Source organism: Manis javanica, chromosome 14 (genome assembly GCF_040802235.1).
Source record: "Manis javanica isolate MJ-LG chromosome 14, MJ_LKY, whole genome shotgun sequence".
Lineage (NCBI taxonomy): Eukaryota > Metazoa > Chordata > Mammalia > Pholidota > Manidae > Manis > Manis javanica.
The window spans coordinates 16,892,516-16,917,946 of record NC_133169.1 but is presented as its reverse complement, the minus strand read 5'-3'; the positions used below and the strand labels follow the sequence as shown (position 1 = coordinate 16,917,946).

The 25,431-nt window shown below is 40.6% G+C and overlaps 1 protein-coding gene across 13 annotated transcripts in view; it reads right to left on the bottom strand.

Annotated features, from left to right (window-relative positions):
• ESRRG (estrogen related receptor gamma) overlaps positions 1 to 25,431 on the bottom strand; it is a 581,036-nt gene that overhangs the window by 516,202 nt on the left and 39,403 nt on the right. For 3 of the 13 annotated variants that reach the window (XM_073221278.1, XM_073221272.1, XM_073221283.1), the window contains exon 1: positions 18,912 to 19,162. The exons of 5 other annotated variants lie outside the window; for them this stretch is intronic. The gene's annotated coding sequence lies outside the window, so the exon portion shown is untranslated. Of the gene's footprint in view, positions 1 to 5,436; positions 5,525 to 8,760; positions 9,022 to 18,911; positions 19,163 to 19,191; positions 19,363 to 25,431 lie in introns of those variants that run through there. 5 more of the 13 variants (XM_073221280.1, XM_073221282.1, XM_073221274.1 and 2 more) reach the window with 4 other exon arrangements.

Sequence of the window (25,431 nt, the reverse complement as noted above, 5' to 3'; positions counted from 1 at the left end):
GAGATCTGAAAATATTTAAGCTACCTCCTTTCTCCCTTATGTTTTAAACTTTGGAAGAGTCTAGAGCTTGTGTTTCCAGCTCAACACTGCTGACACTTAGGCTGGGTAATTCTTTGTTTTGGGTGGTGGGGGGGCTGCCCTATGCATTGCGTGGTGCTCAGAAGCAGTCCTGGTCTCTACTGAATAGATACCAGTAACACCCTCTTCCTAGTCAGAATAATCAAAAGTGTCTCCAAAATTGCCAAATGTCCTCTGGGGGGGCAAAACCGCCCCTAACTGAGAACCACTGATCTAGAGTCATTTTGAAACAGACAAATAAATTCCAGACACAAGTTCTCTAAAATATGCCTCAAACCTAAGACGGTCTGCCGAGGATTTCACTGATGCCACAAATCGCATTTTACTAGCAGTGAAGTGAAACCCAGATCCTGACAGGGACAGTGAGATACTTCCCACTAGCAAGCTATGGTGAGCAAAATAGTCCAAACTTCTTCACATATGCAAACTCAACATTCAATTTTCTGCAAGATTACCCACAATAATTACAAAGTTTCTATAATACAGCCTCAAAAACTTGGAACTATGAGATCCATAAGAATTGATCTTTTATCTTTTTACCTTTGCTGTGTACTGTGTCTGTGCTAACTTAGCAAATGATTGTAGGCAATATTTTCCTCTAATTTCTAGGTGTATTAAAGTGAAACTTTGCTAAATTAAAATGATCCTAAAATAATCCAATGGAGGAAAATACAGAACAAATCTCTAGCGTACAAAACAACATGGAAGTAGATCAAAGACCCATTTTGCTTTGAGGCATGCATTCTTTAACTGGATATACTTGTTGTCCATATGGTGATCAATAATTTGACATTCTGAAAGTAATGTTGAAATATTAGCTGGTAGCAGCTACTGGTAAATGACGGTTTGAGGGCAAAACACTGACATCTGCATGGCACCAATTTGTTCATTCTGCCAGTCACATACAGAACTTTTGAAGCATTAGCAATAGCTTGAATGGACAACCTACCGGAATCTATGGTCAAATGCTGACTAATGCCAGATCAACCTGAAGATATCAGAGCCATTATCAAATATACAATTATACAATTTCTCTGTCATGGTCTTAGAATTAAGCCAAGTCAAGAAATTCACCCTGCTACACAGAGCTGTATTAGGATTTTATTTACCTGATATTAATAAAACAGAGCTCATATGAGAGTAAGCACACATTCAAATTTTATCTTCTAATATCCATATGACTTAGCAACTTGCATTCTGAAGGAAAAAAATGGCACCCGTATTTTAAATATCAGGCCAACATAGTTTTATCCTAAGGGTATTAATTGCATGGATGAAAGAATGTTGCACCTCTGCCCACACACTGTTAAGATGATGTTATTAACAGGAATTACTCTCCTACTACATGGTAAAGTGGGTGGAGCTACATGTAAACATGGGAACTAAGTTTGCACAAACAAGGTCATTTTTCTTTGGCTTAAAGCTGCCTCAATTCCATCTTCTGAGAACCAGAGAGCATATTTCCACTCTACTACCTGACCTAAGAAAGAGAAGAAAGCATGAGGATAGGATGGAAAGAGGTAATCTCTGCATCCTGCAAGCCTCCAAAGGGCATATCCTCTGTCCCTGTCCCCTCTCCTTCATTTTTCAGTCAAGGACAAAATCAGAATCTTTGCTTCCTCTTGGAGGCATAGATAGCACACCCAACACACAAAAAGATACTGCAAGTTCTTTAACAATCTCAGGGCTGTGTTTCCCCCTTCCTTTTTTCACATTCAGTCTTTAGTTCTACCCTGTTCCAGTCCTCTTCCAAGATTGCAGTGTCTAAGAGGTAGAATCAATCCAAACCCAGACGTCAGAAGACCCAGTTGCTAGTCTTCTGCCCTCTTTCTAATAAGCTGTGTTACTCTAAACATGCCACTTAATCTTGCCAAGTTAACTCAGCTGTAAATGGGAGATGATCATTTGTGACTTTATAAACTTTCACTACACAAATATCATGCATTATTAGAAGAAGTACTTGAATTTAGAGAAACAGTGAAGTCATTCTGGATGTAATTTCAGCGGAAGCAGTAAAAAAACAATTATTTGTCAACAAGCACAATTATTCTCAGAGAGCTTTGCTCAAAGCTACTTACACGATTTCATGATCTTCTCAAGGAAAAAGTGGAAAGCCACCAGTTTCCTCTTTCAATCCCTCCTCTCCACTCCCATCATTTAAACACTTAAAAAGGGTAATATTAGGCAGCTATCTTCCCCCCAATCCCCGGGGAGGACATTTGGGGCCTTCTCCTAGTGGCCTAACTTCAGGGATTCTGCTTCAACTGACTAGAGAAGGTGGTCTGGTGTGGCATGCACCTTGGAAATCACAAGGATTTCCCATTTTCCTTTTTCCTTAGATTACATCTCATTTCTCACACAACAGTTTGGTACCTCCCTCTTTCCTGGTCTCCTGTACTTACCAAACTCACATCTTCAAAGCAAGCATGCAGAGCAAGAGGCATCTCCAGTAAGGGAACTCCATTCGCTCTACAAACAGTGCCAGTGGGACATAACGTGGGAGGCACAAGCAACTGTCTGGGGAAGATGTCACTGCGTCTGGTGGACCCCAGGAGGTTAAAGCACAAGAAGGCACCAGATTCTCTCCAGTGCCAAGCCTGAATTTTAGGAGGAAAGCCCTATATCATTCCTTAAAGATCAGCTGATGGCAACAGGAAAACCTGCATAAGACGATCATCCTCTATTTTTATTTCCCAGCAAGGCCCTCATTACGGACATGGGTGTAATGCTCCTCTATCCATAGGCCCCCAATTGATAACCATGCCAATTAGCAGAGATCATTACAGTAAAGAGAAAATCTTTTCCTGAAGGGTCAAAAGCCAAAGAGAGAATGACTTTAATATCTGCTCTAAATTGCTATAATTTTAGGGAGATAATTTAATCTCTGCATAACTCAGTTCCTTCTTCCGTAAAGTTAGGGGGAATCATTAAACATATAGTCTGCTACATATAGATGACTCTTAATTTATGCCTATAGTTGCAAAAGCATTAGAGAACTTTAGAAAATCTCCAGTGTTAATATTTGAAAAAGATGGTTCAAACATTATTTCTCCCCAGGTCAATGTACCGGTACTTCTTTCTCTCCATGTGTCTGTATCTTTGTATGAATCTCTAGGTCTCAAAAGGTAGCATAAGGTACTAGAAAAGTGCACTGGACTTAAAGGTAAAATACCACAGCATAGATTCAAAATCCATTATTTCCAGTTGTGTTGCCTTGGACAAAATGATATCTAAAATAAGGAGGATGATCCCAGAACCATCAACCACTGGAATTTCTTGAGTTTAATAGAGAGATGCTATGTATGTCTCTCTCTCTCTCCCACCTTCTTTATCGGCTGCCTCTCCCTCATCCTCTTCATTATTCCATTATCCTTTTCCACCTCTGTTACTTTTTTCTACCAGAAGATGGAATTAAGCTATATTTCCAGGTGTTCTGATTACTGAGTACCTAAATTAAGTTGCTTTCACTGTGATCGTCTTCCATGTTTCTGGTTTGAGTTTTCTGAATGCCCTAGAATAAACTTATTTCATGACTTTTGAGTCTCTTTTTCATTCCAGAAAATATTCCTATCCTACCGCCTCTGCTAAATGTCCCCAACTTAATGAGGCAGTGCAGGGCAGATACGGGGTAAAGATTATAAATTTGAGGCTTGGCTCTGTCCCTGCTAGCTGGGAAGTTCTATCCCCTCTCAGAGGCTCAATTTTCTCATTTTTAAGATGGGGGTAACACTATCTCCTAAGAATAATGGAAGAGTTAAATCAATTAAGATACCATATAAAACACATAGCCTAATGCCTGGTTAAATGGTAAGTGCACAATAAAGAGGAGGAGCTCTTATTATGTTAAAACTAAACATCAATTTTATGTATTAGTGACACCATGGCTAGGATTATTAATGGGAGTTTGGGAAGAGAATCTCAAGCTAGGACACTGTCCCATAAAATAGCCCAGAGACAAAAATCCTCTAAAAATTGCTAACACTGAAGACTTACTGTGTGCCAGACACTTTTCTTGGTACCTTACATGTGTCAACACATCATAATCCTCACCACAATCATATGAACAATCATCTTTCATTAGTATTCCAATGAAAGATGAGGGAATAGAGACTTATAAGAAAGGTTCAGTTATTTCCTGATCCAGAATTCAAACGCATGTAGCCTAGTTCTAGAGCTGCAACATAAAGCATCTTTCAAAATCATGTTCCTCCAGGAAAGGTGGCATCTTTTGGACCAAGTGGTATGTTGCCAGTAATTTGTCACCAGCAATAAAGCCCTGAGCTCTGCTGGTTATTTGCCTTTTAATTGAAATGAATGTAGCTGCACTTAGAATGGCACCTGCCCTTGCACACCAGCATTCTGATTTCCTGTCTAGTAGAAAAGAAGGCAGTGAGATCCAAGTCAAAGCCTTGAGAATTGCTTTTACCTTGGACTTACCCGAGGTGTGTGCACACTGCCCATCAGCATCTCCATCATCTCCACCATCACTATTACCATCACCACCACTGGATTATTATTCTTTGATTAGTCTATGCCAGGCAAATGGCATATATTTTCTTCCCAGACAATTCCTGTCTGTGTTACAGCCGACGAAAATGTTGAAAACTATCAGGCTACATCATTCTAGAGGCATACTTAAGAAAAAGCCTTTCCTCATGATTCTACCAAGCATGACTCCAGCACTGACCTTGAGGAGGGAAGAGGAACAGCAATAATATTTCCTGATAACTATCTCACTTTGGACAAGGTGCTTTACATGTGTAATCTTATTTAATCCTTACAACACACCTAAAATACGAGCATAATAATTATTGCAACTTCAGTTTTACAATGAAGGAAACCACAGTTCAGAATGATTATCTTTCCCAAGAATCACAGAGTTTAAAATTGTAGCTTCAGGATTAGAGCCAGACCTATATGATTCTTTCGAGCAATCCCTTTAGGATAGTCTTACCATTTCCTAAGATGGATTTTTTTCGCTATGATGCAAGCTCTCTCTTCACTAGTCTAAACACTAAAAGGTAGGAGCTCTCAAAACAAGCACTTGCTTGGAATCAGAAATCCCCAGTTCTAGTCCCAGTTTACAACTCACAAGTTGTGTCACTCTGAACAAGTTGTTCATCCATTAAAATGAATAGTTTCCAGTTCTAACTTCTACAATCTATGATCTCCCGAGAAATAGATAGCAGATACCCATTGTCACTCATATGGTACCAACGCTAATCACAGGCTTTTTCTCTGCCCTTGGAAGAGAAGAGTATGGAGAGGGGCCCACTGCATTAATGTGCTTGTTGATCAGACCATCAGACAGGGTGACAAAGGAGAAGGTTGGCTGGGAAGTGTGAGAAAGTCACCCACCTTGCAGCTGTCCCTGCCTGAACAGTGCCGTGGATAAACAAGAGTCCCTCTCTAGAGATCTCTGCTGGCATCTTGTCTTCATTCCTTTCTGAAAAAAAAGTTTATATCCTTGTGAAGAATTTATTTCCTTCTACATGCAACTGCCAAAAACCCAACTGTAGGCAAAGTCCATCTGACAAAAGCCCTTAACTGCTTTGATTCAGTTCTTAGAGGAGATTAGTTGTTGGAAGGTCACGGAGAAGCCATCCTACTGCACATTGCAGCTTGGGGGTCCAAAGCTTTCACTACTAAGGGAATCTCCATGCTTGATGTCCCTTCTCTCCATGCCTTTTAATCAATGAATCAACAAAGAATTACTGAGCAAGGCTTCCCTGGAGTCTGCAGGTCACTTTAGATGTGCCTCCCCACTTCAATAGCAGTAGAAAGAAAAACAGATTTTTCTGACTTCTCTTAAAGTTCCCATTTATACAGCCAGAGTGAGCAAGAAAAGACTGTGGGTCTCCTGTCCCTGTTTTTTCTCTTCCATGAATCTTTCTTGTTCACAGAGAAAAAGGAAATACTATATACCTGAGAGGATATATAAGAGCTAAAAGGGAGGAAGTAGGAAAGAGAGAATCAGGACCATAGATTCCAGAAAGATCAAAGGAATCCACTCAAGAGACATGTCTTTGGTAGCATATAACCCCCATGTTTACCAGCCTGTTAGTTATTACTGCTCTTTAGTACATATTATCTTGGAGAGTAACTAGTAACCACTATTGTTAAGCTTTCAGGATTGATGTAGCTATGAATGTCTTACTAAAGTCCTTCTGCTCTGAACTCTAGCTACAAGATCACAGATAACATGTGCATGTTGCCTCAATATCCAAAGTATCTGAAATCTTAAATACAAAAAAAAACCTCCTTAAAAAAAAATCCTACTTAATTTTCCTAAATAATTTTCATGAAAATGAAAAACTACATTGTAGTAAGTTATTACTTTTGGCTTTCAGTAAATGTTATATGAAGCACTACACTATAGTACAAACTGTATCACCATCTCTCAAGTGAGGACAAAGTACGGCAATGCACAGATGTCACTAGGAAAGACGATGTGAATATTGTCTTTTTCTGACCCAATAGTTAGCGCAGGATTCTACTTAACTATATGTTTCCTCAATCAAAAATAATAATGAAGCTGGCAACAGTTTACTGAGCACTTACTATGTGCCAGACATGGTGTGAAATACTCTCTGTGCACCGTCTCATTTAATCCTTCCACCTGCCCACTGGTGTGCATTGTTATCCCCAATCTATGGATGAGGATGTAGAACCTCAGAGAGGGGAATCACTTTGGCCCAAATCTTAAGCATAGGGAGGTCCAGAGAAAGACTCCAACGTGTGTCTGACTCCAAAGATTATGGTCCTAACCATCCCATAGCCTACACTGTATTCCTATCTTTCAACTTGGAGAATCAAGGCAAGGAAAAGCAAAAACAATGTATTTTTATTATAGTTTACCCAAAACCTTCTTTGGTCTTGGTGTTCTCACACCTGCTTCAAATTGCTCCTTCCCGCCCCTCCCCAGTTACTAGTCTCTTCTTTCAATTATCTTTGACAAGCAAAGCTAGTATTAGAATAGCAAATAAACTGAGGCCCCAGCTGACCATGACCTTCTGAGGAACTCTTTAGTCTAAGTGTGGAGTGAGGCACTCCAACGCCTTAAAAATGTATTGTAAAACCTGATCCTTTTAGAACTCAGGAGAGGTGTGTGTGGATGCAAACCCTGAAGTTTAGGCATGGCACTTCTCCAGGTCTGCATGCGCTCATTACCATACTGCAGAAGTTGCTTTTAAAGCCAATAACTGTTTTCAGAAAGATGAAGGTTACAAAATAAGCCAGAGATTTAGGAAGGGAAAGAAAAGACAATTGGGTTACGTAAAAGCGAAGGAACCCACAATGACGTCAGTGTTTAAGGACTCCTAGCACACAATTAGCATGACCTTCCACGAAGGGAGGCCAGGAAAACACAGATTTCCTTTCAGTTTCTCCAAGGAAGGTATTTACCAGGGAAAACCCATCAGTCACCACACTTTGCAGAGAATTACACAGGCCACCCTTCTCCACGGAAGCAGTGAGTGGGACCTGCCAACTTGGTGGAGATACTTACTTGAGTTGATTGGAAATCAGTGGTGGGGGGTTGGGGGGTGATGGGGAGAAAAGAAAGGCTTTCCCTTTAAAACTGAACAGAAGCTGATACCACATCACATGACCTTTTACCGTAATTTCTATTAAAATCATTTCATGTCTGGTTGCCTCTGCTCTCCTGGCTCATTTGTATTGTTTACAACAAGTCATTGCCCTGGCAGTTAGTGGTGGCTGAATCCATGGTTACCCGCTTTTACGTTCACTAGTTAAATGGAATGCAGCTCTGTTGTGGGCTTCAGAGAGCAAGCTCTTAAGAAACCACAACCCAGCTATCAATCAGACTAATCTGAGAGAAATTAATCCTATAAACTTAAGTATTGGTGCATATTAAAAATTGATAGAAAGGGGTCCCGGGTGTTATTGGTTGGAGTTGCAAAAGTGGACAAGCTGAGATTTGACTTAGAGCCTCAGACTACCCAGTCTGTGGTCTCCATCTGACAGCCATTCATGTTGTGCATCTAAAAAGCTTTCAAAGGTAGTAGGACCACTCTTTAAAACAAATCCACCACCCCCCTCAACATTTTGTGAGCATTTGTTTTACATAAGTGTTCACATTATGTTCTCTGGATCTAAAGGTTTAACCAGACTGCAATCCCAGCAAAGTAACTTAAGCAGATACATACAAGACAGTAAAACACCAAACAGACAGCACTGGTAGGATTCAATTAAGACAAAACCTCAGTGGAATGCTCTTTACGAGTAAATTAAAACTGCAAACTAGTATGTTTTATTGAGAATGAGAACGATACAAATTCATTCCATTGTCTGTGACTTTATGTGGTTAATTCTTGAAAAACGTTCCCCAAAGCGAACTTGTTTCTCAAGATGGACATGACCAGCAATTATAATTCCTAATAAAAATTGAGAAGTTGTCTAGTTTAATGCCCACAATAATTGTCCCACCGTCACACATCTAAATGCAAAATGAGAGCAGCAAATAGTGAAAGCTAACATATTTCAACCCCATCTACTGCAAAGTCACTGTATCAGAAGCTAGAATTGATTTGTTTCCTCAGAACGAATTGAAAAGGAATGTAACATAACGTCGGAAAAATCCCTCCTGCACTGCTAATCGGATATTGTATAATGGTTGCAGCTTTGCCCTGTCTTATTGCTGCCTAAATCATACATACTTACACGTTCTGGGTTCTTCCAAGAGTTTGCTGCAGTTTCAAGGACACATGTCTTAAGGAAGCCTCTCTACTGTGCAGCAGGGAGCCCAGCTCGGATCTGATGACACGAGCGCAGGGTTCCATCTGACAGCAGAGAAGGAAATGTCCTGCGTGCAGAGGAGCTCTTGAAAAGTCTCAGGGTTAAAAAGGCTGCTTTAACTGCGCTGGGTGGTTTGCTCCCTGGTTGTGTATACACAGTAGCAGCTGATCTGTATTTGCAGCCCTGCAGGAAGGAACCTTCGCTGAAAACCAGTGGTATCACATTTCAGCAGAGCCGGTGCCAAGGGCTGGACAGCCAAGCAACCTCTGACCACTTCACACAATTCAAGCCGGCAGACTCCCCACAGGTCGGGGAGGAGCGTGGGCAGAGTCTCCCTACTGGCTCTCATCTCGGTATGTTCGCGCAGTTCCCGGGCACCCAGTCACTGGTACGCACTGGACTCTTGACAGTGGCGGAAGGCTTTCCCTGGACTTACCTTAACTGCTGTCTCTATCTGCTGTCCTGACTTACCATGTGCTGTACGTGTCACGCAATTTTTAGAAAGTGAATCCCAATTTTTCAAATGTATTTCCCTTTGTTTCTTAGGTAAGACGTCAGATCCACAGTGTGTTGCTAAGCCTGTGTTGATGAAGACTCCTCTGATACTCCTCATAAATGAATGCAGGAAACAAGATAGGACTGGGTGGTGCAGGGCTTTGATCTGCATTCTGCTTCCTAATTCAGAGGCTAGAGTTTTTAAATTACTGTTTGTGCACAGGGGTGGAGGGCTATTTTATTATTGTTCACTGTAAACCAGGCACAACTGCAAAACTTCAGTCGCCTAGAGCCTGCTGATAAAATGAGGCTGTAGGCATATTAAGAGCAGGCAAGCAATGTAGAACATGGAATATGCTGCTCAGTATTGGAATTACCTTATTTACCACCCTTACTATGGAAAAGGATGGAAATTCTAGACCTTGCTGAGTCTAAGAGGGAAAGGTAAGAGGGCATCAGAGACAGCAAGAGGGACAGAAAGACAGAAAAAAGGAGAGGGGCTGCCTGCTGGCTGCTGGAACAAACTTAACCCAAATCACTGGTTAACCACTTCACTATCAGTGCGTTCCTCACTGCCCCTCCAACTCCCTTCTGTCCCTGTGACAAGTCTAGGTTATGGTATATTATATGGTATTTTTCTCACTATTGTTCATTTTGCTTCAAAGGGCAGAAATCAGAACTGACAGTTTAACAAAAGGCCATGTTAAATGTGTCAGGCAGCAGAGGGAAGCGTTCCACTTATCTGAAAGCTGGTCCAGGAGCTGCCTGGGCAACTGGTGAATTACCCAAGGCGTTTGCTTTTCATTTTGGCCTCACTACTGTTCAGAACATTTGAAAGTCCACATAATTTGTAATGAAAAAGAGTCTGGGTGCTGGTGCCAGACAGACAGAGCTTCCTATCCTGACCCTACTACTTTCTACCTGCACGAGGCTGGGAGTTGCTTAAAATCACTGAACGTCTGTTTCCTCATCTATGAAATGGAGATAATATATCTACTATATAAGATTATCATTAGGATTTAAAGGATAACATATGCCAAGGGCTTACCACAGTGCCTGGCGTGGACACACTTACAAACACTTACTGAGCCTCCTCTTGGAGCCAGGCACAGTGCCAGACTCTGGGGGTACAAAGTCAACCAGCTATGGCCCCTCTCTCAAGTGCAGTACCATGAGCTCATGTCTTCTCCTTCCCTCCTGTGATTTGTGTAGTCTCTATCGTAAAGCACAAAAACATTTCCAAATACTGTGTCTCATCTGATCATCATAAAAATCCTATGAGATAGATGCCCAGTTTGCAAATGAGAAAACTACAGCGTAAAAAGGTAAGGCTCACACAGCTGGTAAATGGCAGCCTGAATACCAACCCGAGCTCGGATTCTGTCAAGTACTCTTTAGAATGTACATGAGAATTCACCAAGTAGCATTCATTTTTTGCGCCATTCTATATTGTCCCATTCGCTTACCAGTTTCATGTGTATATATTATACTTCTCAAAAGGTGCTAGCATGATGTTCAGCATATTATTTAATAAATTGTCCTGTATTTAAAAGAGACTCAAGTTGGGTGAATTTTACCACTATAATCACTTCAAAGGAAGCTTGAGTTCCCCAGCAAACAATGATTGGAGGTTATCTGTGCCCTTTCAATGCTCACGCTATGTCTTCAGCTACTTCCAAAGAATGACATACCTGTCAAAGCTTTTAACATTGACTCATAATTAAACTACCCTAAGATTGTTTTCTTCATTTTTTTAAGCATCTATTCTGTACACTGAGGGCCTAATGAATTTTGGTAAGAGAGATTAAATATCTACTTTGAATTCAGAACTTGATCTCAAGACATCTCTGGATTGCCAGGCCCACTCTTCAGTTTCTAGGTTAACAGATCACAAAGTGCAGAATTCCGTTGATCATTATGTTGGGAATCAGAGCAGAGCACAGGGCCAGTCTCAGGTAGAATTCAAGCAGATTTATGGATCTGCATTTTTAAAAGATGTTGCCTACAAACAGCCCAAATTTCTTGAGTAACTGTGAATCTACTGCTTTATTTTATGCTTTAAAATGTAGTCCATTTCTCATGAAAGAACTGGCTAGACATTTATCAGTGAATCATACATAAAAATAAAAATATTCTTGAAAGAGAGCCTGTATGGTATCTAGAACTTGGAGTTCAACTGATCTATTACATTAATTAGTTATGTTATATTCTGGAAATCTTTTTTTTAAATGGAATTTATATTATTATTTATAAGTATTTACTGCCAAACAATGATTTCTTCAGACTTAACAAAAATCCAGGAAATTTAGATTACTATCAATGTCATGGCAAAAGTGCAAATGACAAGCAATGTGTAAGACAAGAAAGCAATTATTAAATACATCATTTTTGGAAACAAAAAGACTTTGTTTCCAAAGTCATTCACTTGTTTCTTTAAACAAGCTGTGGCCATCTGTGAGGGAAAGTAAATATGCTACTCACTACTGGTATTGCAAACATTAAAATTATCAGGCTTGCTACATTCAACTGGCCAGCTGCATACTATTTCCTGCTTCCTCCCTAAATAAAGTAATATGTAGAACACTTCCACAGTTCTTGGATCCCAGTGGACAGGAAGCATGCCTACCAAGGACCACTCTGGAGCTAAACAAATCAGCCTAGGTCTTGGTCAGACCACGTGGGCACAGAGAACTGGTTGACCCAATGACTTTCCCACCACCTGAAACTCAGTGTAGTTTCCAAGCACTTTTATACCCATTAAACTCTCTCAACTCTCAACAACCATCTTGGAAGCAGTGCTTTTATTATTCACATCTTCACAGATAAGGCAAATGCAGAGACTTTAATGCTTTCATGAGATCATATAAACAATAAGGGGCAGAGCAAAAGTTTCAAAATGGATGCTCTCACTCCATCTACTTCTTAGGCTTCCACATAACTAACAACCTGTACTTTTACTTCCGGAAGAATGTGCCCACATTAGTTTCTCCCTTTCTTCTTTTTTGGCTTCCCATCCCACAGACCAGTTAAATGCAGACAAGGCTTTCACACACACACACACACACAAACACACACACACAAACACACACACACACACACACACACACACACACCCATACTCAAATGCGTCTCTCTTTTACCTTCAAATTCCTACCATCTTTTCTTTCTCATTTTGGCCAATTATTTCAGAGAATAATTTTTTCTCTCCATTTGTCCTTGCTCCCCCACTTTTCAATGCAGTTGGGTGTCAAAAAAACAAATCTTATCACAGGTGAGAAACTTAAGAATTTGTGCTAATGTTACACTATTCCAAGGGAAAGAAAAGCCATATACTTTGCCACTAGACTCTAAAAATATCAAAAGTTTCTAATATCCCTTTCAGATATTCTACAATCGTTTATATCTATCTTTTCAACTTCCAGTTAAATGGGCATCCTCTTAAACATCAACCCTCTAAAGTCTAGATAAATGATCAACTATCATTCAGTTTTATTGCCTTTATGTTATGTTTATCACTTGTGTCATACGAGAACTGTTTTTCACATTCTTTTCATCTCTGATATATACAGTATTTCACTCCAGTAAGTAACATAGGCTTTAATGGTCTAACCCAGGAAAGTCATCAACACTTAAGACTGTTTTTCTATGAAAAAAAGTACAGTTTGAGTATCTAGTAATTGATCTATAAAATCTATAAATGAAAAACATTAATGTAAACTTAAGAGTCTAAATTTCATGAGGCTTTCATTTCAAACCTCTGAATCTGAGCTCATTTACTACTCTGAAGACTAACATTTCTGGTCAGGCATCAGGCCATGCTTAGGTAAATAATTAGTTTATAGAATTGAAATAAGCAGGCTTATAATTGGTTGATTCATTATTAATCAATCACTTAATGCAGAACCACAGGGGCAAAGTAAGTTGGAGACCACCAAGACAAGCACCTTTATTTTAGAAATGAAGAAACGAAGGTTCACTGTTCTCTGATGAAGAGGGCAACCAGATCATGCTATAAACTCTGCTTAGGACCATTCAACCCATCCTTAGCTGAAGATAGATGTTCAGGCGTACACACGTTAGCTAAAAAGAGCAAATTTCTACTCTGAAGGTGATTGATCCAAAGGATCATCAGGTATTATGTCCCATTTCTGCAGCCCTTGGAAAATAAATGTTCATACTAAATAGAAAATGAATTTCTAATAACTGAATTAAACTATTCATCTAAATAGCCAACTTTGGATTTCTCTCTTCACATAATAACTTGGAAAAAATATATAGCCTGTGTTTACTGTAGCACTATAGCCATAGTCTCTAAGAAGAGCTATAACTCGCTAACAATTTTCCTGATTTATGTTTGAAAACATACAGGGCATGAAATGATTTCTGCAACCTTACATTTTCCTCAAGAACACTGTTAGGCAGAAGATGTATTCCAAAAATCACGTTGGATTGCTTGTTACAGCTCCTTTTTTAAAAGAAATATGGGATAAGCAATTATACATGCTCCACCAAAAAAAAAGTCTTTAGATTTTTTTCACCCATTAGGTAGAGAAAAGAAGAAAAAAGAAAGAGAAGGAGGTAAAAAGGAAGGAAGGGAGGGAGGAAACTCTGATAAAAGAATCTATTTCCACATAATGTCTACATTGTAGAAACTGATTGCCTTCTTGAGTAAGAAAGTGCAATAAATATTCTTCCAAAGAACCGCTTACGAATGTACGGATATAAACTGTAACAATATACAAATGTTAGTTATTCTTGTTCTTAGTATTTAACATATATGGAAATTTGCTTCACAATCTATAATTATGCTAATAAAAACAGGTATTTGTGAATATAAATTATAGTGGTCATAAAATCAGTCTTATTAATCTAATATATCTTAGAGTGAGATCGAATTTAAATGGGCCACTCTGGTAACACAGATATGTGGAAACACTATCTTATGCATAAGTATCAGAACAGGAAAACAAAAGTTTTTGCTATGCTTCATATAATGTTAATTTAGCATCCTGATTTTGAATCTCCCAAACAAGCACGAAATCACCGTCAAATATGCATGGTTGCCATGTGAAAAAAAAAAATCATTTGTAAAGGAGAACTGAAATAATCTTATTCATTAATTCTTATCCTTTGGAGAGTCCTATCCAGGTCACTTACTTTTGCAGATTGCCATCTGAAACCGCCATAAATGTCCATAAGTAAATAAAATGTCTTAGATTCTCCAGAGTCTTGCATTTTATCACAGGGATTCCAAACACACTGAGCCCTCTCTTGTGGTAACTATGATCATTTCCTGGTTGAAATGAACTAAGTACCCTTCATAATAGACATATAAACAGAAGCTTGATTTAAAACTGTCAGTGATTCTTCCTCACGACTACAGGTATTATAGAGCTTAATGGTATCAATACACTAGTAAATATCTGTATGCGGTACAAAAGTCAGAGGAATTATGGGAGGTGGGATTTACACCCAGCACAATGGAAGAGGTAAATCTTAGGGAATAGTGGTCTTTTACCACTGGAAATCATCAAGGTGGAGTACATGAATGGTATCTAATCTCCAAGAGAAAGAAATCTTTCCTAGCTATTTGATAAAACACTGAGAGTCTTAATATTATCACAATGAGGTCCTCAGGAATTTAAAGGTTTGCAAAGATTTTTCATGTAATCTAAATCTGAAGATTCAAAAACCATAGGCTGTGTGTCTACATTCTATTTCAAAAACCTCTTACTTTCTGCAATCATTTCTTAAAAGAAGGCCCCATAGGATCTGGCTCTCCTTTTTTGGCTACCTCCACCATTAGTTCCAATACAAAGCACTATTAATTAGGTTATAAACAATTAAAAGAAAATAAGCCCACAGAAATCCCCTTAAAGTCTCCTACAGCACCCCACCCCCATCTGCTAGCATGAGAGGGTGAGGTACCTATAGAACTTACTCATAATTCCTTGCTCGGATTCCTGGGGCCCACTTACTCTACTGGGATGGCAATGCTAACCTACGCTGGATTGCAGAGCCAAATTATTTCACAGCTTTAGAAAACTAAAAACAAAGTGACAAGAGAAAATTTCTTTGTTTGCACGAGAAGTCCCGGTACACTATTTTGACTTTACAAAGATATTTTAAATGATTTTTTTTTTAATCATAGTATGAAGAAACCTGGTAATCATTACTTCAGAACCACAGGTTCTATTGTTCATGGAGAAATTTTCAGTTGGTTTTCTCATACCAGTAGTTCAATTGAAAGATTCACCAACTGCTCCCTGGAGAAAACAGAATATCTGCATTTAAATGGAGATATAGTATTTCCAAATGCACAATACCTAGAAGGCAGATACTGTCAAGGTTTCTTAGTGAGAATAACTCATATTGTATTAGGTACATTTTGATTCTGTAGCTATCTCCATTTCAGAGGGCTCACTCTGTTTCCATCACATTCTTGTTCCTCTGAGCATTCTTTGTAATATTCATACCAGGAAGTTAAAATTAAACCTTGCTCCTTTGCAAAGTCCCCATACTAACAACAAGCAATTACTACTGTACATATCATTTCTGGTGTGTACAGAAAACGATCACAGAAGACAGGTTGGCCAGAAATGTTAAATAATTGAGAAGTATAATGACTTAATAGAGTAGTAAGCTTAGTTTACAATGCAGCCAATTTAAAGCCATAAAAACACTGTGTAAAAATTTTATCTTGTGGTTGACCATATAACATATCCTATCTATTATTCAAAAGTATCTCAACAGTGTTTTTCTTCATTAATGTAGCTTTTGGCATTTCCCTCAAAATCCTTCTGTTCCCGCAGTTTTCCAACACTTTTGAAGCAAGTACAAAATTCCTACATTATATCATAAATTCCCCTCAGCAGAATAATGAGATCTTCAATGTCTAATTGAAACCAATTGCATAAGTCAATCCGTAAGGCATACTTTAACTTCCTCAGATACAATTTATTTTGCATTTAACACCGTCAAGCACGCAAGACATTTAAACATAACTGAAACAGGACTGAAGCTACTTGTATCGCAACATCTGTAAACAAAAGGAGATCCTCATAAATAACCCCCTTTCCTGTGACACACTAATCCAGGGATTTGTCTATATTAGAATATGTCATGGGGCACCAGGAAAGTTCTGCCTTGAGTATTCAGCTAAAGTGCCTAGCATGCCCATAAAGGAGACCAAATAGACAGTTCGGATCACCTGCAAACATAAGCCCTCTGGGAGGCTCTTGCTAAAATTCTAGTTGCAACAGAAATGTCCCTGTAAACAAGGTTACTGAGAACAGCCCCAGATATTCTTTTCAGCAACACCTTCCCCAACCCCCTACCAGCCCTTCAGCTATCTGCATAGTTATACCTTATCTCTCTGCACTGACATTCTCATGCTGATTCAAATTCAGAACTCAAAATGAAAGATAAAATATCTTGAAGATCACTTAATATTGAAATACTATTGCAGTAATAAGTGGTGCTCAGTTGGAGATGGGAATATGGTACTCTCTTGGTAACCTTTTAATTTCTGGAAAAATTGTATAGAATAAATTGAGCGGCACACACATGGAAATCTAATCGATTGATCTGCTCTATTTGGTTAGAGCACCACCCATCAGAAGGGTCTGCTCCGTTTGCAGTTCCCGTTAAGAAGACCAGCAGGTTTCAGTGCATACCACAAACAAAGATTTAAATGCCATTTTGATTTATTAAAGAAAATAAATGACCTTATACCTACACTCATCACCCCAGTCAGTAGAAAGTCTAATGTGCTAGGATACCATTCTCAATATATTAATTCTATATAACGTGAGTCTGAAGAGTTACCGGAACTGTTTTAGTAGAGAAAACAAAGCCATGCATAACAGACAAATACATGTTTGAAAGATGGTTTTGGCCTGTTCCATGATATATTTTACTCTTTTCATATTTGAAGAAAAAGAAGCCTTATCAATGTCACTTCCTCTCCATCAATGTTTTCACATACCTTCTTCCTGTCAGCTATTCCTCAGCTCAGGTTTGAGAACTGTTTAAATTTCCCTCTCTTTCCCACAGTGACAAAACTGTTTCTCAGGTTGGTTAAGTCATTTTGATAATATCAACTCTACTGGACAGGAAAAAAAAAGAAACAAAAAGAATGCTGACACCACGCCCCAACCTCATCCCCCAGCCTTCCCCTTTCTTCCTCTCTTCTCTTGTCTGCAGCTTCTGAATTTGGGCATTTTCCAAACACACTCCCCTATTTGGTCTTTGGGCAGCGTGAGAAACAAAGGCGAGTTTCTCTTCAAAACTAGACCAAGTCACTCAACTGCTCCAAAACACTTCAAAACATCCCCAGTTCTCTTGATCTTGACTTAAAGTATTAAGCCTGAGTGTTGTGAAAGTAGTAGGAGGTCCTATGTGGACCTAACAGCTTCTCTTTAACTCACATGCTGAGAATTTCCCCCTTTTTTCCTCCCCCCTCCCCCCACTTTTCTTTTTTAAAGAGAGAGAGAAGGTGCTGTTTTCAACATTGCCTTCTGGTTTACATTAGCAAAATCATTTGCTTTCTGTGTGTGTCTGTGTCTTATTGTACAGCCACTGTTTCTGGTACTACAACACAAACACAGCAAACGTGCTTCCCTAGCTTAAGCAGACCCATGTGGCAATTCACAACATAACTGAAGCAAGCACAATAAATAAACACATACATAATCATTCCACAGTACTGAGGCATGCGGGGGTTTCTCCAGGCCCTTCCGGACTCTTCCAGAATTGCTCATTAAGATTCTGAAAGGGGGAGGGGGTGCAGTTAGGAAAAGGTTGCAGGAAAGGAAGAGGGGAGGAGGGGAGCTCTGCCCTCTGTCTTTCTCTGAGAATCTCTCTGTCACCCAGCAAGGTGGCGGGGAGGGGGCTGGGGAGGGGGCTTTCTATCCTGCTGATGCTTCTCACCGACTTGAGGGGTAGCAGGGGGTGGGAGGTTGGGAATACTTACACGGTGGTCGGGTGACCTCCGTGCAACTTTGGAGAGTCCCTCGGGAAGGTGAACGGGTTGGGGAGACGGGAGGGAATGAGGCGTAGAGGGCAGGAGGGAGACACCTAGGGAGACAGCAGCTGCAAGGGCCAGAAGGATTTTCCGGCCCCTGACAGCAGCCCTCGACTCCGGATACCACCCTCTCCCCAGCCTCCTCCCCACGTCCCCTCGCCCCGGGAGCCCAGAGGACGCCCCCGACCCCTCCCAGTCCGGTGCCCTAACTCTCCCTCACTCTTCGCCACTTTACCAAGCACTGAAGTCTCTATCCAGAAGGGGGGATGGGAGAGGTGTTTAAAGAACAAATCTCACTGAAACAGAATTTATCTGTGTCTCCAGCACACACGCTGACAGTTTTGCAGTCATGGTAAGGCAAGTCTACAAGCGGTGGACAGTACTCAGGGTTGTGTTAGTGACGGAGGGGCTGCTTTTTTTTTTTTTCAAGAGACTCTAAACAAGTGAGGGGGGAAGGGGGTAGCAATAGGGATTTCCACCAGGACTGCAAATCAAGAATGCCCCCGATGCAAATGTCTGTCTCCAGATGTTGATGATAAGGATTTGGACCAGTTACCTTGGCAGGGTCAGAACTGCAGCAGGTTAATCAGGTGAGTCGTCGGGGATTTTAAAGAAGCCGAAGCCGGTTTCTTGGGCTATGAAAGTCTACAAAACCCCCATGCAGGAACATTGCACATATTACACACGCCTCCTTTCACTGGGCTTCCGCGACCTCGACAGGCGAGGGGGTGCTGGCCGGCCCGCCGGTGGCAAGGGCGCCGCCACCCGCTCTGCCCCCGCGGGCGCGGGGCCGGCCTGGCCCCCGGGGTCCGCGTCCCGAGCGGCTGTGCACTCACCGAGCCGGGCTGCGAGGGGCAGAGGGGCGCCCGCGGCTAGCCTGAGCGCCCAGGCGCCTCCCTTTTCTCTTGGTAGCGTCGGTCCGCACTCCCTGTGACCCAGGACGTCATGATGCCTGTCTGTTTTCTCAATGATAACTTGGCAGAAGAGGAGAGACGCTGCCAGGTTCTCCTCGGGTGGTTACGTGGTATGTGCACGTTTCTGTTTGCATGCGTTTCTCTCTCTCTCTTTTTAAAAATAAATATCTATTTTTTTAAAAAAAAATTTTCCGGCACTATCATGATTTGATTGCATTATTGCGTTTGCATAATTGACGCCTCTGGGTGTGTGTATTTGTGTGTCTGTGCGTATGGGGTTTTTTTTCCCCTTTAAATCCTGCCGCTACTGCTGCCGCCGCAGCCGCTGCAAACGGAAGGCAGGCATGCGTTCATCTTTTGTCTTTCATTTTACCTTCAGGGTGACATTCAGTGCCAACTGCTCCCTTTTAACCGTCGCCAGTCCCCGCCTGGGCAAAATAAATTTTAAAAACGTAGGGGGAGGGGAAGAAAGAGCCCTCAGCCCGAAAGCTGGGGTTTTGATGCCTTCGACTACCGAACCCCAAACCTACACGGCCCACCTCCCGCCCCTGAAAAACCATTTCCCCTTCTACCCACCGGGCCCAGGCAGAGAATGGGCAGCAAGACAGAGAGGCGCACCCACACAGGGCCAGACACCCATGTTCGCGGCTCGCCTTGGCTGACTTGCATCTCTCGGTTGCATTCCCAGAGTGTAGGCCTCTCACAACTGGAGCTATTTTTGTCTCCCGGAGATGTTCTTTAAAGCCTTTTACAAGTGGGGAGGGGACAGGAGAAAAAGACTGAGAAACAGAGGGGCTCTATGGGCACATCAGGAAATTTGGGGGGGGGGAGTGTCTTAGCATCTGGCCCACCAGGAGAGTTTGAAAGGGAAGAAAGGATAACTAGCTTTTATTTGAATTTTTGTGCAACAGCAGGAAAACTTTCTTTTTGTAATACGAAGATATTATTGCCAGCTATTCACTGGATTTGTCATTTCTATGATTATGTTCTCTAAGATCACTAGGAAAGGTCTCAAGGATAACCCTTAATATTTATTTCTGCAAACATGAGAATGTCTTTTACATAGTGTGGCCACATGCCAGGTCAAGCAGAGAGCATGTCCTCTTATAATATTTAGTTTGTGTTATTTGTACACTGATATGTCTTATGTAGCTTCTATTACTTATAATACTGTAAATACTTGTCACCACATATGCATTACTGAAATGTGAGTAAGTGACAGATTCAGCAACTCCTTTGCCCTTCAGAACTGATTTCCCATTTGTAGTAGAAGAATGGGCTTAGGGATTTTTGTTAACCTTGGTCACCATCATGTATTGGTACAAGTCACTGTTCCTACTGACTCCAAATTCCTGAAAGATGACAGCAGAAGCCAAGGTCACCAAAAAACAAGCCTGCAGGAGAGTGTCAAATCTGAAAAGCAAAGCCAATTGGGAGGAGAACTTTTGAACTCCTCCAAAATAATCCGCAGCTGCTAAGTTTAAAAATAGTTTACCTATTTGAGAGTTTGCCTAAATTGAATGAAAATAACAAGTAATCTGTCAGGTCTTCTCCCTCTAGAGTCATAGACCGAGAATCACTGGCAAATTCCATAGGGAAGGCGTTGTAATTCTGCAAAGACCCAACGATAGGAATTGGAGAGAAGATAAGAGGGTCTGAGGACTATTGACTAGTGAAAAGATCCCGAAACCTGAATGGTAGTTTGCCACCCTTAAGAACTGGACAGAACTTTCTGGATCTGCATATCAGTCTCCTTGGAATGCCAAATTGGTGCAGTCTGATCTGGTTGGTGCCTAGAGGTTGTCCATGTCAAAGATGATTCTAAAAAAGGCAAGGGCCTGTTCGGAACCTGAGGAGGCACTGTCTGTCAATATGACTGGTTACTTTTCAGTAACTATCCAAGAGGGGTTCATTAATATTTAATCTACCCACCTGGTTATCCAGCATTTTTTAAAGAACCAGACCCTTAAAGATCCACTACAAAGGAAAAGAACCATGAAAATTTAACTAATTTTAATCCCTTGAAATCCATTTTTTTTCCCCAGGCAAATGCTTTCCACACTGTTTCTCAACAATCCACATGCCAGTGCAGACAGCCAAGTGGTAAGATGTTTGAGTAACCAGCAAAGGGTAGGGGCAGAGAACACAAGTTCTCTGGAGGCTTTAAATAGATCCTTCAGGCCAGATTCTCTAAACCCAACTCTGCCTAAGAACGGCTCTCTCTGCTATTTATTCAAGTTCAGACCCCCCACATCACTTTCAAGTCTTTATTTTCTGGCTCCACCTTAAATGTAATAGTTAATATTGTTGTAGCATGTTCAGTTTAACTTCCCAATTAAACCAATTAAACTGCTTACTAAGGTGAATGGAATGCATAGGCAGCTCTGTTTTAAACTTTATCTGTTCTTAGAACTGTAAATCTAATTAAATCTCAGCAGTATGAGATAGTGAGTTACTGGTATTCCCATTTTACCCAAGGAATTTAGGTACAGAGAAGTTAAGTCATTTGCCCAAAGTTACACAGTTGGGTTTCAAATTCCAGGGCCTTGAGGCCTTCTCATCAAGCTCCCTGCTTATCTACCTACCTATTCAACTTCACTTTGTCTACTCACATCCACACCCATGGCTCATGATGGTCACCCACTGCTCATCTTATACCCTTTGTTAACTCCTACTTCAATGTCATGTTGTTGCCCAGGCATTCAATGCCCTCATCTGCCTCTTTGCTTTTCAATTCTATCCATTGGTCACGACCAAGTGCAAGTCCTACATTGCCCACAAAGCTATTATTGGGTGTATTGATGATTCTCTCTGTCCCACAACATTCACCTCTACAAATGACATCACTGTTCTCTGTTTCCAGGATTTATTTTGTCATCTCTTCCTCACCTCTGAATTCCTTTCTCACAGGGTAATGTTTTTTTTTTTCCTTGCCTCTTCTGGTTTGCCTGGGTAGTGCGAAACACAACACTGCCTCTCATTAAACAGCTTCTGATGCACTAATGGACACAAAACTGTCCTCTGGAGACCTAGGATGCCACGTTTCAATTTGATAGAAATTTAAAGTTCTACAGAGCAAAAGTTTTACGCTTTCAGCTGAAGAAATTGCAAGCTTGTTTCTCCATATTTCAGATAATCCCCAGAATACAACCAAAGGTAAAATTATATGATTAGAGATTAAATATTAATAATAACGATTGTGTGTGCTGGGAGAGGGGGGTGGACACATATATAATGTATTTGGAAAGCCCTTGTAAACTTAATCATTATGACTTTTCAACTGTTGCAAGCCTTTCTCTGCTATATTTTGAATTTTCTGCGTGTCAAGAAATTAATTGTTCTGCTTAAAAAGATAGGAAAATAAATGAGGACCAGGAGTTAGGAGACCTGTGATCTCATCTTAAGTCTGCTACTGATCAGCTGTGTGTGTGACCTCTGGCAAATGATTTAATCCTTTTGGGCCTCAGTTCCCTTCTTCCACAAGAAGAAATTTAACCCATCTCCAAGGTGCCTCCAACTCTAAGCTTCTACAAGCCTGAAACAGGTGTGTGTGTGTGTGTGTGTGTGTGTGTGTCAGAGAGAGAGAGAGAGAGAGAGAGCCTTCAGCCTAGTAAGACTGGTTTTTCAGAGGATACAAGCCTAAAACGGTGTGTGTGTGTGTGTGTGTGTGTGTGTGTGTGTGTGTGTGTGTGTGTGTGTGTGTGTGTGTCAGAGAGAGAGAGAGAGAGAGAGAGAGCCTTCAGCCTAGTAAGACTGGTTTTTCAGAGAATACAAATTTATCCTTGGGAGGCTCAGGTAACATTGGCAAAGATCATATTTCCAATTCCTGAGTACAGTTAAGGGTAGCTCAGGAAATAATCCACACACAAAAATATGTCCAAACATATTTTCCAAGATGGTCCCTTTTCTATGAGATATAATGATTAATAACAGTGTTTATCGGTAGCCCACTGTATCTTCCGAAATGTAAATGGTCAGCACTCATGCTTGCCTAACAACTTTCTTTTAATAACATCAAACTGTTGTACAGACCTCATTTGAATGGATCCAACCGTATCTGCCTGGGTGCCCTAGACTCATGCTTAGCTTGAATTAAATAGATCATGAAATTAGTTGAAGAGCACAGGTTTACAGTGAGGAGACTGGGGATCTAGAACCAGAACGGGCCCTCTTTCATATTTCCTGATTGTAACTAAATTTGAGCAAGCCCCTGTCCATATACCTTTCCCTAGTTATCCTTACACATTGAATGCTTTTAACTCGGATAACATGAGATTGCAGAAGTGAAAACACTCCACTGGTACAACCAAATTATTATCATGGCAGGTGTGCCTCATTTTACACCACAGCTGTGTTTCTAAAACATTTCACAAAGTTAGCAGAGTTTATGGGGACAAGAACTCAAGTTCCCTGGCTGAGATTATAAGTGGGTTTCTATGACATCTTGCTAGTCATAAGACTTCACAAAGTCCTAGAGCTGGTTAGGGACAGAATCAAGATGACCAGGCAGATCAATTGCCTTGTCCCAGCCCATACTCAGAGAAATAGTACAGACTGTGGAAAAGGATTACAGCTAATTCATCAACTAGAATCAAGTTCATTAGAACACTTTAAAATAGAAATTTATACCATGCCTCTAATGTGAAAGAATAAAAACAATTCATGTAAGTCAGGAGTCCCCAACCCAGATTTCCTGATGGCTCTAGGGACCCATGGATGAATTAGGAAAGTCTTGAAGCTGAAGGAAAAATGTATGTGTGCATGGCTCTCAAGAGAAGCCACACACTTAGGGTTCATGACTTCAGAAAGGTTAAGAATCACTGATGTAAGATTAGTTTATTTTAAAACTCAACTTAAAGAGAATAACACATTCATTGAAGCTAAATATCATGCTGGCTGCAACATGGATAGGGTATAGTAATCACCAGCATTCAGAATGATGGCCTTGAGACACAGTAAAAGCATCAATCATCAGAGAAATTTTTTTTCAAGGTATTTTACTTAACTGACATGGGAAAATGTGCCAGCCTTTTAGGAATATTTGAATATTGAATTAAAGTAAGAAGAGGTTTTTGGTTTTCTTTAGGCTGACTGGACAATTCCATGTGTGCTAAGAAAGATGAATTCACGTAGGAAAATACTCATTGTTTCAAGGCAGTAGTTAAGGTCCACGGCATCTGTTAGGTGGCAAAGAATGGGAGCCTGAAGCACAACTGCAGCAGTGAGATGGGATGAAATGGTTGGAGGGATATCTGGAAAGGCAGTGGAATCAACAGACCGAAGTGTCTGGCTTGGGGAACTGAATCAATGGTAGGATATTAAAGAGGTACAAATAAAGGCTATGCTAGGAAAATGATGAATTTCGTTTGAGCTATGATAAGTTTCAAGGCCTGTGGAACTGCCAGATTCCACTGGCCCTGGGAAAGATTTCTTAGAAGAGATCTGTGACTGGAATCATTAGTAAATTGGCAGGGGTAATAAAAATGGGGGATCATGAATGTAAATGCATCTGAAATAAAATAAAATTTATTTGAATAAAATCTAATTTGTAAAATATGAAATTATGTAACACCCAGAGCAAAATAGTACTGGTGATTTTAAGTATTTATATATACCTGTATTTGTACCATAAATTTCTGAGTAAAAAGCTATACATCTTAGATTTTATTTTACACCTGAGGTTTTCTAGAGTTCTTTCATTTCAAGTCTCTCTTGTCCATTTGCAATAGCACATTCACTGCGTGGGTTCAGAAGAGAGACAGAATTTTCCTTAGCAGCCAGGTTCAACTGGAAAAAATAATCAAGATGTCACCTGATGCCGTAAGTTAGCAACTATGTCCTCAGCTCTGTGGCCTGGCCAGTAGCTGAATCAGAAGAGGAAACTCAGTGTCATGGAAAGAATACTAAACTTGGAGTCAGAACCCTTGAGTGTGAATCTAATTTCTATCTCTTGCTGCTTTCATGACCCTGGGCAAGTCTTACAACCTGGATTTCCTCTTTAAAACCTGCCCTACTGTCCACATGGGATGGTCCTTCCAGCACTGGTGTTTAGGCGATCACCAAAGGGGTAGTATGATTGAGCCAAACCACATGCTTCCAAAGTCACTTCTTGATAAATCCCCCTGGAATACCACCTCCCACTCTGTGACAGCCCAGTGTGGT